At 46.7% G+C, this 18,931-nt stretch overlaps 8 non-coding genes across 8 annotated transcripts; all 8 read left to right on the forward strand.

Annotated features, from left to right (window-relative positions):
• Positions 1-2,293: 2,293 nt before the first annotated feature.
• Positions 2,294-2,484, forward strand: LOC130350909 (U2 spliceosomal RNA). The gene has a single exon (XR_008887709.1). It is a non-coding gene; the product is annotated as a U2 spliceosomal RNA (small nuclear RNA).
• A 2,090-nt stretch (positions 2,485-4,574) lies between these two features.
• On the forward strand, positions 4,575-4,765 carry LOC130350910 (U2 spliceosomal RNA). The gene has a single exon (XR_008887710.1). It is a non-coding gene; the product is annotated as a U2 spliceosomal RNA (small nuclear RNA).
• A 2,095-nt stretch (positions 4,766-6,860) lies between these two features.
• LOC130350912 (U2 spliceosomal RNA) lies at positions 6,861-7,051 on the forward strand. Its single transcript, XR_008887712.1, has one exon. It is a non-coding gene; the product is annotated as a U2 spliceosomal RNA (small nuclear RNA).
• Positions 7,052-9,143: 2,092 nt separating this feature from the next.
• Positions 9,144-9,334, forward strand: LOC130350913 (U2 spliceosomal RNA). The gene has a single exon (XR_008887713.1). It is a non-coding gene; the product is annotated as a U2 spliceosomal RNA (small nuclear RNA).
• Positions 9,335-11,431: 2,097 nt separating this feature from the next.
• LOC130350914 (U2 spliceosomal RNA) lies at positions 11,432-11,622 on the forward strand. Its single transcript, XR_008887714.1, has one exon. It is a non-coding gene; the product is annotated as a U2 spliceosomal RNA (small nuclear RNA).
• Positions 11,623-13,707: 2,085 nt separating this feature from the next.
• LOC130350915 (U2 spliceosomal RNA) lies at positions 13,708-13,898 on the forward strand. Its single transcript, XR_008887715.1, has one exon. It is a non-coding gene; the product is annotated as a U2 spliceosomal RNA (small nuclear RNA).
• Positions 13,899-15,990: 2,092 nt separating this feature from the next.
• On the forward strand, positions 15,991-16,181 carry LOC130350916 (U2 spliceosomal RNA). Its single transcript, XR_008887716.1, has one exon. It is a non-coding gene; the product is annotated as a U2 spliceosomal RNA (small nuclear RNA).
• Positions 16,182-18,271: 2,090 nt separating this feature from the next.
• LOC130350855 (U2 spliceosomal RNA) lies at positions 18,272-18,462 on the forward strand. The gene has a single exon (XR_008887662.1). It is a non-coding gene; the product is annotated as a U2 spliceosomal RNA (small nuclear RNA).
• Positions 18,463-18,931: the final 469 nt, after the last annotated feature.

The following is an 18,931-nucleotide window of genomic DNA, read 5'->3' on the forward strand; positions in this document are numbered from 1 at the left end:
GGTAGTAACTGTTGTAGCATAACGGTCAGTTGAGACAGCTGTTGGCCTTGTTGCGCTATCTGTTGTGACTGCTGGGCGACCACCGTGGTGAGGTCAGCGACAACTGGCAGAGGAACTTCAGCGGGATCCATGGCCGGATCTACTGTCACGATGCCGGCTGGCAGGTAGTGGATCCTCTGTGCCAGAGAGGGATTGGCGTGGACCGTGCTAGTGGACCGGTTCTAAGCCACTACTGGTTTTCACCAGAGCCCGCCGCAAAGCGGGATGGTCTTGCTGCGGCGGTAGTGACCAGGTCGTATCCACTAGCAACGGCTCACCTCTCTGGCTGCTGAAGATAGGCGCGGTACAAGGGAGTAGGCAAAAGCAAGGTCGGACGTAGCAGAAGGTCGGGGCAGGCAGCAAGGATCGTAGTCAGGGGCAACGGCAGAAGGTCTGGAAACACAGGCAAGGAACACACAAGGAACGCTTTCACTGGCACTAAGGCAACAAGATCCGGCAAGGGAGTGCAGGGGAAGTGAGGTGATATAGGGAAGTGCACAGGTGAACACACTGATTGGAACCACTGCGCCAATCAGCGGCGCAGTGGCCCTTTAAATCGCAGAGACCCGGCGCGCGCGCGCCCTAGGGAGCGGGGCCGCGCGCGCCGGGACAGAACAGACGGAGAGCGAGTCAGGTAGGGGAGCCGGGGTGCGCATCGCGAGCGGGCGCTACCCGCATCGCGAATCGCATCCCGGCTGGCAGCGGAATCGCAGCGCCCCGGGTCAGAGGACGTGACCGGAGCGCTGCCGCGGGGAGAGTGAAGCGAGCGCTCCGGGGAGGAGCGGGGACCCGGAGCGCTCGGCGTAACAGCTATGCTATTGTGCACCTACCTGATGCATCAGAAGGTGCGAGGCCCTTGCTAAATTCTGTGCACAGACTTTGAGATCTATGCTTTAGACTGTATCTAAACCTGCTCCAACATGGACTGACATTCTGGCCTACTTTCAGCCGATGCGACTTGTCTGTCGCTGAACAGTCGCTTTTTATGTATTCAGCACCTATGTATAATGTTGTAAAAATGCTCTAGAAGCTAAAGTCGCAGAAATGTCACACATATTTGGCCTGCAACTTTCTGTGCGACAAATTCAGACAGGAAAAATCAGTATAAATCCTTAGAAAATTATCCCCCAGTGTCTCCATCTGCTGGCGGTATTGAATAAGCATTGCTGCACTGATGGGGTATGCATTAGACGAAAAAAAAGAAGAAAAAGAAGAATAATACGCCCAGAAAAGAGGCGAAAAGGAGAAAAACGTAAAAAAACGTGAAAAAAAAGTAAGAGGAAGAGAAGGGAAAAAAAGGTGGAAATGGGTTTAAAAGTGATTTCGGCGGAGAAATATATATATATATATATATATATATATATATATATATATATATATACGCGCACACACACACATATATATAAACGTATTCTCCGTTGAGATATTGCAGCCGCTGCTGTGTCCAGGCCCAGGAGCCTTAGCACTGTGCTGTGATGTCACTCAATACCACTGACATCACTAGGTGTAAACAACATCTCTCCTTTGCTGTGTATGTGACTATGGAGCTGTTTGGTGATGTCGTCTATTATGGCCTTCATAGAAGCAACAGGAGATTGTTGCATCCATCTAGAACCCTCAGAACTACAGTGCTATGATGTCACTCACTTCCACAGGCCTTGCAGAGTGTAAACAACAACAACCCAGCTTTGTTGTGTATGTAACCATAGGGATTTGTGATGTCACCTAGAACCTTCACAGCAGCGACAGCTTTATGAGGAGCATCAGCACTGCTCTGCCTGAGCAGAACCATCACCGCCATAGGTTGTCAAATAACCCGGGTTTAACCCACACAGGTAAGTCCAATGGGGTGCAGGCATGTCCTCTATGCTTACAGCTTCCCGTGGGTGTTGGTTTGATACCGTTTGGGGACAGCCAAGGAGGCATCTGCAGGCAACAAAGGTAGGTGTGTGCTTGTGTGTGTGTTTCCTATGCAGATCCTAAGCCCAGTGTCACATGCAAGTAGGAGGAGTAAGAAGGGTTCCTGGCAAATCCGGGTTATGGATTGCATTTAAAAAGGCCCCGTGGGAGTGCAATGGGCCCCTGTCTTGCTGCTTAGCAATAATGGTATGGGTTTAGGTTCTGCTGTGTGTACTGGTGGTTGACTGCCCCCCAGCCCAGAGTGTGCATGGAAAATTGTCTGGCAGCCTCCCTGACAGCAAGCAGTGATAGTGCCCATGAAGGGGACCTTGTTGGGCCCGCCCCTTTCACGGTTATCGCTTCTCGGCCTTTTGGCTAAGATCAAGTGTAGTATCTGTTCTTATCAGTTTAATATCTGATACGTCCCCTATCTGGGGACCATATATTAAATGGATTTTTGAGAACGGGGGCCGATTTCGAAGCTTGCTTCCGTCGCCCTATGCATTGACCCGATATGGCAGTATCTTCGGGTACAGTGCACCACCCCCTTACAGGGTTAAAAAGAAAGATTCCTACTTTCATTGCTACCTGCTTGCTGGCTAGCCAGCTAGCCAGCCCTGTGGGCCTTGCTGCTGCTGCTGCTGCAGCCAAAAAACAAAAGGTGGTGCTGCTGCTGCTTCTGCTTCTGCTTGTGTCTGGCCGCTGTTGGAGCGTCCAGGCACAGGACTTCTGCTGCTGCTGACTAAATGGCCTCCTTAATTGGATCATTTGAGTAGCCAGCACACCTGTGCAGGTAGGGCATGACATGATAGGCAGCTGCCTTGATAGCGGGTGGGTGCTGAATGTTCCTAATTGACAAAATAAGATTAATGCTTATGAAGAAATATAAAATCTCATCCCTTCCCCAATATCGCGCCACACCCCTACCCCTTAATTCCCTGGTTGAACTTGATGGACATATGTCTTTTTTCGACCGTACTAACTATGTAACTATGTAACATAACATGGGGGGGGGGGGGGTCTCCTGGCTGTTCACACAGGTGTGTCATTGCTGTACATTGACCATGCATTGCTTCTGTGGTATTGCAAAGGCAAAGACAAATGCTTCCAGCCATCCATTGCACTAATGGATTGGTCATCAGCTGGCTGTCTATGTCCCGCATCAATATAGACCAAAGTACAGAGGGTTAGGCTATGCTATTGTGCACCTACCTGATGCATCAGAAGGTGCGAGGCCCTTGCTAAATTCTGTGCACAGACTTTGAGATCTATGCTTTAGACTGTATCTAAACCTGCTCCAACATGGACTGACATTCTGGCCTACTTTCAGCCGATGCGACTTGTCTGTCGCTGAACAGTCGCTTTTTATGTATTCAGCACCTATGTATAATGTTGTAAAAATGCTCTAGAAGCTAAAGTCGCAGAAATGTCACACATATTTGGCCTGCAACTTTCTGTGCGACAAATTCAGACAGGAAAAATCAGTATAAATCCTTAGAAAATTATCCCCCAGTGTCTCCATCTGCTGGCGGTATTGAATAAGCATTGCTGCACTGATGGGGTATGCATTAGACGAAAAAAAAGAAGAAAAAGAAGAATAATACGCCCAGAAAAGAGGCGAAAAGGAGAAAAACGTAAAAAAACGTGAAAAAAAAGTAAGAGGAAGAGAATGGAAAAAAAGGTGGAAATGGGTTTAAAAGTGATTTCGGCGGAGAAATATATATATATATATATATATATATATATATATATATATATATATACGCGCACACACACACATATATATAAACGTATTCTCCGTTGAGATATTGCAGCCGCTGCTGTGTCCAGGCCCAGGAGCCTTAGCACTGTGCTGTGATGTCACTCAATACCACTGACATCACTAGGTGTAAACAACATCTCTCCTTTGCTGTGTATGTGACTATGGAGCTGTTTGGTGATGTCGTCTATTATGGCCTTCATAGAAGCAACAGGAGATTGTTGCATCCATCTAGAACCCTCAGAACTACAGTGCTATGATGTCACTCACTTCCACAGGCCTTGCAGAGTGTAAACAACAACAACCCAGCTTTGTTGTGTATGTAACCATAGGGATTTGTGATGTCACCTAGAACCTTCACAGCAGCGACAGCTTTATGAGGAGCATCAGCACTGCTCTGCCTGAGCAGAACCATCACCGCCATAGGTTGTCAAATAACCCGGGTTTAACCCACACAGGTAAGTCCAATGGGGTGCAGGCATGTCCTCTATGCTTACAGCTTCCCGTGGGTGTTGGTTTGATACCGTTTGGGGACAGCCAAGGAGGCATCTGCAGGCAACAAAGGTAGGTGTGTGCTTGTGTGTGTGTTTCCTATGCAGATCCTAAGCCCAGTGTCACATGCAAGTAGGAGGAGTAAGAAGGGTTCCTGGCAAATCCGGGTTATGGATTGCATTTAAAAAGGCCCCGTGGGAGTGCAATGGGCCCCTGTCTTGCTGCTTAGCAATAATGGTATGGGTTTAGGTTCTGCTGTGTGTACTGGTGGTTGACTGCCCCCCAGCCCAGAGTGTGCATGGAAAATTGTCTGGCAGCCTCCCTGACAGCAAGCAGTGATAGTGCCCATGAAGGGGACCTTGTTGGGCCCGCCCCTTTCACGGTTATCGCTTCTCGGCCTTTTGGCTAAGATCAAGTGTAGTATCTGTTCTTATCAGTTTAATATCTGATACGTCCCCTATCTGGGGACCATATATTAAATGGATTTTTGAGAACGGGGGCCGATTTCGAAGCTTGCTTCCGTCGCCCTATGCATTGACCCGATATGGCAGTATCTTCGGGTACAGTGCACCACCCCCTTACAGGGTTAAAAAGAAAGATTCCTACTTTCATTGCTACCTGCTTGCTGGCTAGCCAGCTAGCCAGCCCTGTGGGCCTTGCTGCTGCTGCTGCTGCTGCAGCCAAAAAACAAAAGGTGGTGCTGCTGCTGCTTCTGCTTCTGCTTGTGTCTGGCCGCTGTTGGAGCGTCCAGGCACAGGACTTCTGCTGCTGCTGACTAAATGGCCTCCTTAATTGGATCATTTGAGTAGCCAGCACACCTGTGCAGGTAGGGCATGACATGATAGGCAGCTGCCTTGATAGCGGGTGGGTGCTGAATGTTCCTAATTGACAAAATAAGATTAATGCTTATGAAGAAATATAAAATCTCATCCCTTCCCCAATATCGCGCCACACCCCTACCCCTTAATTCCCTGGTTGAACTTGATGGACATATGTCTTTTTTCGACCGTACTAACTATGTAACTATGTAACATAACATGGGGGGGGGGGGTCTCCTGGCTGTTCACACAGGTGTGTCATTGCTGTACATTGACCATGCATTGCTTCTGTGGTATTGCAAAGGCAAAGACAAATGCTTCCAGCCATCCATTGCACTAATGGATTGGTCATCAGCTGGCTGTCTATGTCCCGCATCAATATAGACCAAAGTACAGAGGGTTAGGCTATGCTATTGTGCACCTACCTGATGCATCAGAAGGTGCGAGGCCCTTGCTAAATTCTGTGCACAGACTTTGAGATCTATGCTTTAGACTGTATCTAAACCTGCTCCAACATGGACTGACATTCTGGCCTACTTTCAGCCGATGCGACTTGTCTGTCGCTGAACAGTCGCTTTTTATGTATTCAGCACCTATGTATAATGTTGTAAAAATGCTCTAGAAGCTAAAGTCGCAGAAATGTCACACATATTTGGCCTGCAACTTTCTGTGCGACAAATTCAGACAGGAAAAATCAGTATAAATCCTTAGAAAATTATCCCCCAGTGTCTCCATCTGCTGGCGGTATTGAATAAGCATTGCTGCACTGATGGGGTATGCATTAGACGAAAAAAAAGAAGAAAAAGAAGAATAATACGCCCAGAAAAGAGGCGAAAAGGAGAAAAACGTAAAAAAACGTGAAAAAAAAGTAAGAGGAAGAGAAGGGAAAAAAAGGTGGAAATGGGTTTAAAAGTGATTTCGGCGGAGAAATATATATATATATATATATATATATATATATATATATATATATATATATACGCGCACACACACACATATATATAAACGTATTCTCCGTTGAGATATTGCAGCCGCTGCTGTGTCCAGGCCCAGGAGCCTTAGCACTGTGCTGTGATGTCACTCAATACCACTGACATCACTAGGTGTAAACAACATCTCTCCTTTGCTGTGTATGTGACTATGGAGCTGTTTGGTGATGTCGTCTATTATGGCCTTCATAGAAGCAACAGGAGATTGTTGCATCCATCTAGAACCCTCAGAACTACAGTGCTATGATGTCACTCACTTCCACAGGCCTTGCAGAGTGTAAACAACAACAACCCAGCTTTGTTGTGTATGTAACCATAGGGATTTGTGATGTCACCTAGAACCTTCACAGCAGCGACAGCTTTATGAGGAGCATCAGCACTGCTCTGCCTGAGCAGAACCATCACCGCCATAGGTTGTCAAATAACCCGGGTTTAACCCACACAGGTAAGTCCAATGGGGTGCAGGCATGTCCTCTATGCTTACAGCTTCCCGTGGGTGTTGGTTTGATACCGTTTGGGGACAGCCAAGGAGGCATCTGCAGGCAACAAAGGTAGGTGTGTGCTTGTGTGTGTGTTTCCTATGCAGATCCTAAGCCCAGTGTCACATGCAAGTAGGAGGAGTAAGAAGGGTTCCTGGCAAATCCGGGTTATGGATTGCATTTAAAAAGGCCCCGTGGGAGTGCAATGGGCCCCTGTCTTGCTGCTTAGCAATAATGGTATGGGTTTAGGTTCTGCTGTGTGTACTGGTGGTTGACTGCCCCCCAGCCCAGAGTGTGCATGGAAAATTGTCTGGCAGCCTCCCTGACAGCAAGCAGTGATAGTGCCCATGAAGGGGACCTTGTTGGGCCCGCCCCTTTCACGGTTATCGCTTCTCGGCCTTTTGGCTAAGATCAAGTGTAGTATCTGTTCTTATCAGTTTAATATCTGATACGTCCCCTATCTGGGGACCATATATTAAATGGATTTTTGAGAACGGGGGCCGATTTCGAAGCTTGCTTCCGTCGCCCTATGCATTGACCCGATATGGCAGTATCTTCGGGTACAGTGCACCACCCCCTTACAGGGTTAAAAAGAAAGATTCCTACTTTCATTGCTACCTGCTTGCTGGCTAGCCAGCTAGCCAGCCCTGTGGGCCTTGCTGCTGCTGCTGCTGCAGCCAAAAAACAAAAGGTGGTGCTGCTGCTGCTTCTGCTTCTGCTTGTGTCTGGCCGCTGTTGGAGCGTCCAGGCACAGGACTTCTGCTGCTGCTGACTAAATGGCCTCCTTAATTGGATCATTTGAGTAGCCAGCACACCTGTGCAGGTAGGGCATGACATGATAGGCAGCTGCCTTGATAGCGGGTGGGTGCTGAATGTTCCTAATTGACAAAATAAGATTAATGCTTATGAAGAAATATAAAATCTCATCCCTTCCCCAATATCGCGCCACACCCCTACCCCTTAATTCCCTGGTTGAACTTGATGGACATATGTCTTTTTTCGACCGTACTAACTATGTAACTATGTAACATAACATGGGGGGGGGGGGGGTCTCCTGGCTGTTCACACAGGTGTGTCATTGCTGTACATTGACCATGCATTGCTTCTGTGGTATTGCAAAGGCAAAGACAAATGCTTCCAGCCATCCATTGCACTAATGGATTGGTCATCAGCTGGCTGTCTATGTCCCGCATCAATATAGACCAAAGTACAGAGGGTTAGGCTATGCTATTGTGCACCTACCTGATGCATCAGAAGGTGCGAGGCCCTTGCTAAATTCTGTGCACAGACTTTGAGATCTATGCTTTAGACTGTATCTAAACCTGCTCCAACATGGACTGACATTCTGGCCTACTTTCAGCCGATGCGACTTGTCTGTCGCTGAACAGTCGCTTTTTATGTATTCAGCACCTATGTATAATGTTGTAAAAATGCTCTAGAAGCTAAAGTCGCAGAAATGTCACACATATTTGGCCTGCAACTTTCTGTGCGACAAATTCAGACAGGAAAAATCAGTATAAATCCTTAGAAAATTATCCCCCAGTGTCTCCATCTGCTGGCGGTATTGAATAAGCATTGCTGCACTGATGGGGTATGCATTAGACGAAAAAAAAGAAGAAAAAGAAGAATAATACGCCCAGAAAAGAGGCGAAAAGGAGAAAAACGTAAAAAAACGTGAAAAAAAAGTAAGAGGAAGAGAATGGAAAAAAAGGTGGAAATGGGTTTAAAAGTGATTTCGGCGGAGAAATATATATATATATATATATATATATATATATATATATATATATATATACGCGCACACACACACATATATATAAACGTATTCTCCGTTGAGATATTGCAGCCGCTGCTGTGTCCAGGCCCAGGAGCCTTAGCACTGTGCTGTGATGTCACTCAATACCACTGACATCACTAGGTGTAAACAACATCTCTCCTTTGCTGTGTATGTGACTATGGAGCTGTTTGGTGATGTCGTCTATTATGGCCTTCATAGAAGCAACAGGAGATTGTTGCATCCATCTAGAACCCTCAGAACTACAGTGCTATGATGTCACTCACTTCCACAGGCCTTGCAGAGTGTAAACAACAACAACCCAGCTTTGTTGTGTATGTAACCATAGGGATTTGTGATGTCACCTAGAACCTTCACAGCAGCGACAGCTTTATGAGGAGCATCAGCACTGCTCTGCCTGAGCAGAACCATCACCGCCATAGGTTGTCAAATAACCCGGGTTTAACCCACACAGGTAAGTCCAATGGGGTGCAGGCATGTCCTCTATGCTTACAGCTTCCCGTGGGTGTTGGTTTGATACCGTTTGGGGACAGCCAAGGAGGCATCTGCAGGCAACAAAGGTAGGTGTGTGCTTGTGTGTGTGTTTCCTATGCAGATCCTAAGCCCAGTGTCACATGCAAGTAGGAGGAGTAAGAAGGGTTCCTGGCAAATCCGGGTTATGGATTGCATTTAAAAAGGCCCCGTGGGAGTGCAATGGGCCCCTGTCTTGCTGCTTAGCAATAATGGTATGGGTTTAGGTTCTGCTGTGTGTACTGGTGGTTGACTGCCCCCCAGCCCAGAGTGTGCATGGAAAATTGTCTGGCAGCCTCCCTGACAGCAAGCAGTGATAGTGCCCATGAAGGGGACCTTGTTGGGCCCGCCCCTTTCACGGTTATCGCTTCTCGGCCTTTTGGCTAAGATCAAGTGTAGTATCTGTTCTTATCAGTTTAATATCTGATACGTCCCCTATCTGGGGACCATATATTAAATGGATTTTTGAGAACGGGGGCCGATTTCGAAGCTTGCTTCCGTCGCCCTATGCATTGACCCGATATGGCAGTATCTTCGGGTACAGTGCACCACCCCCTTACAGGGTTAAAAAGAAAGATTCCTACTTTCATTGCTACCTGCTTGCTGGCTAGCCAGCTAGCCAGCCCTGTGGGCCTTGCTGCTGCTGCTGCTGCTGCAGCCAAAAAACAAAAGGTGGTGCTGCTGCTGCTTCTGCTTCTGCTTGTGTCTGGCCGCTGTTGGAGCGTCCAGGCACAGGACTTCTGCTGCTGCTGACTAAATGGCCTCCTTAATTGGATCATTTGAGTAGCCAGCACACCTGTGCAGGTAGGGCATGACATGATAGGCAGCTGCCTTGATAGCGGGTGGGTGCTGAATGTTCCTAATTGACAAAATAAGATTAATGCTTATGAAGAAATATAAAATCTCATCCCTTCCCCAATATCGCGCCACACCCCTACCCCTTAATTCCCTGGTTGAACTTGATGGACATATGTCTTTTTTCGACCGTACTAACTATGTAACTATGTAACATAACATGGGGGGGGGGGGTCTCCTGGCTGTTCACACAGGTGTGTCATTGCTGTACATTGACCATGCATTGCTTCTGTGGTATTGCAAAGGCAAAGACAAATGCTTCCAGCCATCCATTGCACTAATGGATTGGTCATCAGCTGGCTGTCTATGTCCCGCATCAATATAGACCAAAGTACAGAGGGTTAGGCTATGCTATTGTGCACCTACCTGATGCATCAGAAGGTGCGAGGCCCTTGCTAAATTCTGTGCACAGACTTTGAGATCTATGCTTTAGACTGTATCTAAACCTGCTCCAACATGGACTGACATTCTGGCCTACTTTCAGCCGATGCGACTTGTCTGTCGCTGAACAGTCGCTTTTTATGTATTCAGCACCTATGTATAATGTTGTAAAAATGCTCTAGAAGCTAAAGTCGCAGAAATGTCACACATATTTGGCCTGCAACTTTCTGTGCGACAAATTCAGACAGGAAAAATCAGTATAAATCCTTAGAAAATTATCCCCCAGTGTCTCCATCTGCTGGCGGTATTGAATAAGCATTGCTGCACTGATGGGGTATGCATTAGACGAAAAAAAAGAAGAAAAAGAAGAATAATACGCCCAGAAAAGAGGCGAAAAGGAGAAAAACGTAAAAAAACGTGAAAAAAAAGTAAGAGGAAGAGAAGGGAAAAAAAGGTGGAAATGGGTTTAAAAGTGATTTCGGCGGAGAAATATATATATATATATATATATATATATATATATATATATATATATATATATACGCGCACACACACACATATATATAAACGTATTCTCCGTTGAGATATTGCAGCCGCTGCTGTGTCCAGGCCCAGGAGCCTTAGCACTGTGCTGTGATGTCACTCAATACCACTGACATCACTAGGTGTAAACAACATCTCTCCTTTGCTGTGTATGTGACTATGGAGCTGTTTGGTGATGTCGTCTATTATGGCCTTCATAGAAGCAACAGGAGATTGTTGCATCCATCTAGAACCCTCAGAACTACAGTGCTATGATGTCACTCACTTCCACAGGCCTTGCAGAGTGTAAACAACAACAACCCAGCTTTGTTGTGTATGTAACCATAGGGATTTGTGATGTCACCTAGAACCTTCACAGCAGCGACAGCTTTATGAGGAGCATCAGCACTGCTCTGCCTGAGCAGAACCATCACCGCCATAGGTTGTCAAATAACCCGGGTTTAACCCACACAGGTAAGTCCAATGGGGTGCAGGCATGTCCTCTATGCTTACAGCTTCCCGTGGGTGTTGGTTTGATACCGTTTGGGGACAGCCAAGGAGGCATCTGCAGGCAACAAAGGTAGGTGTGTGCTTGTGTGTGTGTTTCCTATGCAGATCCTAAGCCCAGTGTCACATGCAAGTAGGAGGAGTAAGAAGGGTTCCTGGCAAATCTGGGTTATGGATTGCATTTAAAAAGGCCCCGTGGGAGTGCAATGGGCCCCTGTCTTGCTGCTTAGCAATAATGGTATGGGTTTAGGTTCTGCTGTGTGTACTGGTGGTTGACTGCCCCCCAGCCCAGAGTGTGCATGGAAAATTGTCTGGCAGCCTCCCTGACAGCAAGCAGTGATAGTGCCCATGAAGGGGACCTTGTTGGGCCCGCCCCTTTCACGGTTATCGCTTCTCGGCCTTTTGGCTAAGATCAAGTGTAGTATCTGTTCTTATCAGTTTAATATCTGATACGTCCCCTATCTGGGGACCATATATTAAATGGATTTTTGAGAACGGGGGCCGATTTCGAAGCTTGCTTCCGTCGCCCTATGCATTGACCCGATATGGCAGTATCTTCGGGTACAGTGCACCACCCCCTTACAGGGTTAAAAAGAAAGATTCCTACTTTCATTGCTACCTGCTTGCTGGCTAGCCAGCTAGCCAGCCCTGTGGGCCTTGCTGCTGCTGCTGCTGCAGCCAAAAAACAAAAGGTGGTGCTGCTGCTGCTTCTGCTTCTGCTTGTGTCTGGCCGCTGTTGGAGCGTCCAGGCACAGGACTTCTGCTGCTGCTGACTAAATGGCCTCCTTAATTGGATCATTTGAGTAGCCAGCACACCTGTGCAGGTAGGGCATGACATGATAGGCAGCTGCCTTGATAGCGGGTGGGTGCTGAATGTTCCTAATTGACAAAATAAGATTAATGCTTATGAAGAAATATAAAATCTCATCCCTTCCCCAATATCGCGCCACACCCCTACCCCTTAATTCCCTGGTTGAACTTGATGGACATATGTCTTTTTTCGACCGTACTAACTATGTAACTATGTAACATAACATGGGGGGGGGGGTCTCCTGGCTGTTCACACAGGTGTGTCATTGCTGTACATTGACCATGCATTGCTTCTGTGGTATTGCAAAGGCAAAGACAAATGCTTCCAGCCATCCATTGCACTAATGGATTGGTCATCAGCTGGCTGTCTATGTCCCGCATCAATATAGACCAAAGTACAGAGGGTTAGGCTATGCTATTGTGCACCTACCTGATGCATCAGAAGGTGCGAGGCCCTTGCTAAATTCTGTGCACAGACTTTGAGATCTATGCTTTAGACTGTATCTAAACCTGCTCCAACATGGACTGACATTCTGGCCTACTTTCAGCCGATGCGACTTGTCTGTCGCTGAATAGTCGCTTTTTATGTATTCAGCACCTATGTATAATGTTGTAAAAATGCTCTAGAAGCTAAAGTCGCAGAAATGTCACACATATTTGGCCTGCAACTTTCTGTGCGACAAATTCAGACAGGAAAAATCAGTATAAATCCTTAGAAAATTATCCCCAAGTGTCTCCATCTGCTGGCGGTATTGAATAAGCATTGCTGCACTGATGGGGTATGCATTAGACGAAAAAAAAGAAGAAAAAGAAGAATAATACGCCCAGAAAAGAGGCGAAAAGGAGAAAAACGTAAAAAAACGTGAAAAAAAAGTAAGAGGAAGAGAAGGGAAAAAAAGGTGGAAATGGGTTTAAAAGTGATTTCGGCGGAGAAATATATATATATATATATATATATATATATATATATATATATATACGCGCACACACACACATATATATAAACGTATTCTCCGTTGAGATATTGCAGCCGCTGCTGTGTCCAGGCCCAGGAGCCTTAGCACTGTGCTGTGATGTCACTCAATACCACTGACATCACTAGGTGTAAACAACATCTCTCCTTTGCTGTGTATGTGACTATGGAGCTGTTTGGTGATGTCGTCTATTATGGCCTTCATAGAAGCAACAGGAGATTGTTGCATCCATCTAGAACCCTCAGAACTACAGTGCTATGATGTCACTCACTTCCACAGGCCTTGCAGAGTGTAAACAACAACAACCCAGCTTTGTTGTGTATGTAACCATAGGGATTTGTGATGTCACCTAGAACCTTCACAGCAGCGACAGCTTTATGAGGAGCATCAGCACTGCTCTGCCTGAGCAGAACCATCACCGCCATAGGTTGTCAAATAACCCGGGTTTAACCCACACAGGTAAGTCCAATGGGGTGCAGGCATGTCCTCTATGCTTACAGCTTCCCGTGGGTGTTGGTTTGATACCGTTTGGGGACAGCCAAGGAGGCATCTGCAGGCAACAAAGGTAGATGTGTGCTTGTGTGTGTGTTTCCTATGCAGATCCTAAGCCCAGTGTCACATGCAAGTAGGAGGAGTAAGAAGGGTTCCTGGCAAATCCGGGTTATGGATTGCATTTAAAAAGGCCCCGTGGGAGTGCAATGGGCCCCTGTCTTGCTGCTTAGCAATAATGGTATGGGTTTAGGTTCTGCTGTGTGTACTGGTGGTTGACTGCCCCCCAGCCCAGAGTGTGCATGGAAAATTGTCTGGCAGCCTCCCTGACAGCAAGCAGTGATAGTGCCCATGAAGGGGACCTTGTTGGGCCCGCCCCTTTCACGGTTATCGCTTCTCGGCCTTTTGGCTAAGATCAAGTGTAGTATCTGTTCTTATCAGTTTAATATCTGATACGTCCCCTATCTGGGGACCATATATTAAATGGATTTTTGAGAACGGGGGCCGATTTCGAAGCTTGCTTCCGTCGCCCTATGCATTGACCCGATATGGCAGTATCTTCGGGTACAGTGCACCACCCCCTTACAGGGTTAAAAAGAAAGATTCCTACTTTCATTGCTACCTGCTTGCTGGCTAGCCAGCTAGCCAGCCCTGTGGGCCTTGCTGCTGCTGCTGCTGCAGCCAAAAAACAAAAGGTGGTGCTGCTGCTGCTTCTGCTTCTGCTTGTGTCTGGCCGCTGTTGGAGCGTCCAGGCACAGGACTTCTGCTGCTGCTGACTAAATGGCCTCCTTAATTGGATCATTTGAGTAGCCAGCACACCTGTGCAGGTAGGGCATGACATGATAGGCAGCTGCCTTGATAGCGGGTGGGTGCTGAATGTTCCTAATTGACAAAATAAGATTAATGCTTATGAAGAAATATAAAATCTCATCCCTTCCCCAATATCGCGCCACACCCCTACCCCTTAATTCCCTGGTTGAACTTGATGGACATATGTCTTTTTTCGACCGTACTAACTATGTAACTATGTAACATAACATGGGGGGGGGGGGGGTCTCCTGGCTGTTCACACAGGTGTGTCATTGCTGTACATTGACCATGCATTGCTTCTGTGGTATTGCAAAGGCAAAGACAAATGCTTCCAGCCATCCATTGCACTAATGGATTGGTCATCAGCTGGCTGTCTATGTCCCGCATCAATATAGACCAAAGTACAGAGGGTTAGGCTATGCTATTGTGCACCTACCTGATGCATCAGAAGGTGCGAGGCCCTTGCTAAATTCTGTGCACAGACTTTGAGATCTATGCTTTAGACTGTATCTAAACCTGCTCCAACATGGACTGACATTCTGGCCTACTTTCAGCCGATGCGACTTGTCTGTCGCTGAACAGTCGCTTTTTATGTATTCAGCACCTATGTATAATGTTGTAAAAATGCTCTAGAAGCTAAAGTCGCAGAAATGTCACACATATTTGGCCTGCAACTTTCTGTGCGACAAATTCAGACAGGAAAAATCAGTATAAATCCTTAGAAAATTATCCCCCAGTGTCTCCATCTGCTGGCGGTATTGAATAAGCATTGCTGCACTGATGGGGTATGCATTAGACGAAAAAAAAGAAGAAAAAGAAGAATAATACGCCCAGAAAAGAGGCAAAAAGGAGAAAAACGTAAAAAAACGTGAAAAAAAAGTAAGAGGAAGAGAAGGGAAAAAAAGGTGGAAATGGGTTTAAAAGTGATTTCGGCAGAGAAATATATATATATATATATATATATATATATATATATATATATATATATACGCGCACACACACACATATATATAAACGTATTCTCCGTTGAGATATTGCAGCCGCTGCTGTGTCCAGGCCCAGGAGCCTTAGCACTGTGCTGTGATGTCACTCAATACCACTGACATCACTAGGTGTAAACAACATCTCTCCTTTGCTGTGTATGTGACTATGGAGCTGTTTGGTGATGTCGTCTATTATGGCCTTCATAGAAGCAACAGGAGATTGTTGCATCCATCTAGAACCCTCAGAACTACAGTGCTATGATGTCACTCACTTCCACAGGCCTTGCAGAGTGTAAACAACAACAACCCAGCTTTGTTGTGTATGTAACCATAGGGATTTGTGATGTCACCTAGAACCTTCACAGCAGCGACAGCTTTATGAGGAGCATCAGCACTGCTCTGCCTGAGCAGAACCATCACCGCCATAGGTTGTCAAATAACCCGGGTTTAACCCACACAGGTAAGTCCAATGGGGTGCAGGCATGTCCTCTATGCTTACAGCTTCCCGTGGGTGTTGGTTTGATACCGTTTGGGGACAGCCAAGGAGGCATCTGCAGGCAACAAAGGTAGGTGTGTGCTTGTGTGTGTGTTTCCTATGCAGATCCTAAGCCCAGTGTCACATGCAAGTAGGAGGAGTAAGAAGGGTTCCTGGCAAATCCGGGTTATGGATTGCATTTAAAAAGGCCCCGTGGGAGTGCAATGGGCCCCTGTCTTGCTGCTTAGCAATAATGGTATGGGTTTAGGTTCTGCTGTGTGTACTGGTGGTTGACTGCCCCCCAGCCCAGAGTGTGCATGGAAAATTGTCTGGCAGCCTCCCTGACAGCAAGCAGTGATAGTGCCCATGAAGGGGACCTTGTTGGGCCCGCCCCTTTCACGGTTATCGCTTCTCGGCCTTTTGGCTAAGATCAAGTGTAGTATCTGTTCTTATCAGTTTAATATCTGATACGTCCCCTATCTGGGGACCATATATTAAATGGATTTTTGAGAACGGGGGCCGATTTCGAAGCTTGCTTCCGTCGCCCTATGCATTGACCCGATATGGCAGTATCTTCGGGTACAGTGCACCACCCCCTTACAGGGTTAAAAAGAAAGATTCCTACTTTCATTGCTACCTGCTTGCTGGCTAGCCAGCTAGCCAGCCCTGTGGGCCTTGCTGCTGCTGCTGCTGCAGCCAAAAAACAAAAGGTGGTGCTGCTGCTGCTTCTGCTTCTGCTTGTGTCTGGCCGCTGTTGGAGCGTCCAGGCACAGGACTTCTGCTGCTGCTGACTAAATGGCCTCCTTAATTGGATCATTTGAGTAGCCAGCACACCTGTGCAGGTAGGGCATGACATGATAGGCAGCTGCCTTGATAGCGGGTGGGTGCTGAATGTTCCTAATTGACAAAATAAGATTAATGCTTATGAAGAAATATAAAATCTCATCCCTTCCCCAATATCGCGCCACACCCCTACCCCTTAATTCCCTGGTTGAACTTGATGGACATATGTCTTTTTTCGACCGTACTAACTATGTAACTATGTAACATAACATGGGGGGGGGGGGGGTCTCCTGGCTGTTCACACAGGTGTGTCATTGCTGTACATTGACCATGCATTGCTTCTGTGGTATTGCAAAGGCAAAGACAAATGCTTCCAGCCATCCATTGCACTAATGGATTGGTCATCAGCTGGCTGTCTATGTCCCGCATCAATATAGACCAAAGTACAGAGGGTTAGGCTATGCTATTGTGCACCTACCTGATGCATCAGAAGGTGCGAGGCCCTTGCTAAATTCTGTGCACAGACTTTGAGATCTATGCTTTAGACTGTATCTAAACCTGCTCCAACATGGACTGACATTCTGGCCTACTTTCAGCCGATGCGACTTGTCTGTCGCTGAACAGTCGCTTTTTATGTATTCAGCACCTATGTATAATGTTGTAAAAATGCTCTAGAAGCTAAAGTCGCAGAAATGTCACACATATTTGGCCTGCAACTTTCTGTGCGACAAATTCAGACAGGAAAAATCAGTATAAATCCTTAGAAAATTATCCCCCAGTGTCTCCATCTGCTGGCGGTATTGAATAAGCATTGCTGCACTGATGGGGTATGCATTAGACGAAAAAAAAGAAGAAAAAGAAGAATAATACGCCCAGAAAAGAGGCGAAAAGGAGAAAAACGTAAAAAAACGTGAAAAAAAAGTAAGAGGAAGAGAAGGGAAAAAAAGGTGGAAATGGGTTTAAAAGTGATTTCGGCGGAGAAATATATATATATATATATATATATATATATATATATATATATATATACGCGCACACACACACATATATATAAACGTATTCTCCGTTGAGATATTGCAGCCGCTGCTGTGTCCAGGCCCAGGAGCCTTAGCACTGTGCTGTGATGTCACTCAATACCACTGACATCACTAGGTGTAAACAACATCTCTCCTTTGCTGTGTATGTGACTATGGAGCTGTTTGGTGATGTCGTCTATTATGGCCTTCATAGAAGCAACAGGAGATTGTTGCATCCATCTAGAACCCTCAGAACTACAGTGCTATGATGTCACTCACTTCCACAGGCCTTGCAGAGTGTAAACAACAACAACCCAGCTTTGTTGTGTATGTAACCATAGGGATTTGTGATGTCACCTAGAACCTTCACAGCAGCGACAGCTTTATGAGGAGCATCAGCACTGCTCTGCCTGAGCAGAACCATCACCGCCATAGGTTGTCAAATAACCCGGGTTTAACCCACACAGGTAAGTCCAATGGGGTGCAGGCATGTCCTCTATGCTTACAGCTTCCCGTGGGTGTTGGTTTGATACCGTTTGGGGACAGCCAAGGAGGCATCTGCAGGCAACAAAGGTAGGTGTGTGCTTGTGTGTGTGTTTCCTATGCAGATCCTAAGCCCAGTGTCACATGCAAGTAGGAGGAGTAAGAAGGGTTCCTGGCAAATCCGGGTTATGGATTGCATTTAAAAAGGCCCCGTGGGAGTGCAATGGGCCCCTGTCTTGCTGCTTAGCAATAATGGTATGGGTTTAGGTTCTGCTGTGTGTACTGGTGGTTGACTGCCCCCCAGCCCAGAGTGTGCATGGAAAATTGTCTGGCAGCCTCCCTGACAGCAAGCAGTGATAGTGCCCATGAAGGGGACCTTGTTGGGCCCGCCCCTTTCACGGTTATCGCTTCTCGGCCTTTTGGCTAAGATCAAGTGTAGTATCTGTTCTTATCAGTTTAATATCTGATACGTCCCCTATCTGGGGACCATATATTAAATGGATTTTTGAGAACGGGGGCCGATTTCGAAGCTTGCTTCCGTCGCCCTATGCATTGACCCGATATGGCAGTATCTTCGGGTACAGTGCACCACCCCCTTACAGGGTTAAAAAGAAAGATTCCTACTTTCATTGCTACCTGCTTGCTGGCTAGCCAGCTAGCCAGCCCTGTGGGCCTTGCTGCTGCTGCAGCCAAAAAACAAGAGGTGGTGCTGCTGCTGCTTCTGCTTCTGCTTGTGTCTGGCCGCTGTTGGAGCGTCCAGGCACAGGACTTCTGCTGCTGCTGACTAAATGGCCTCCTTAATTGGATCATTTGAGTAGCCAGCACACCTGTGCAGGTAGGGCATGACATGATAGGCAGCTGCCTTGATAGCGGGTGGGTGCTGAATGTTCCTAATTGACAAAATAAGATTAATGCTTATGAAGAAATATAAAATCTCATCCCTTCCCCAATATCGCGCCACACCCCTACCCCTTAATTCCCTGGTTGAACTTGATGGACATATGTCTTTTTTCGACCGTACTAACTATGTAACTATGTAACATAACATGGGGGGGGGGGGGTC

Source organism: Hyla sarda, unplaced genomic scaffold (assembly GCF_029499605.1).
Source record: "Hyla sarda isolate aHylSar1 unplaced genomic scaffold, aHylSar1.hap1 scaffold_953, whole genome shotgun sequence".
Lineage (NCBI taxonomy): Eukaryota > Metazoa > Chordata > Amphibia > Anura > Hylidae > Hyla > Hyla sarda.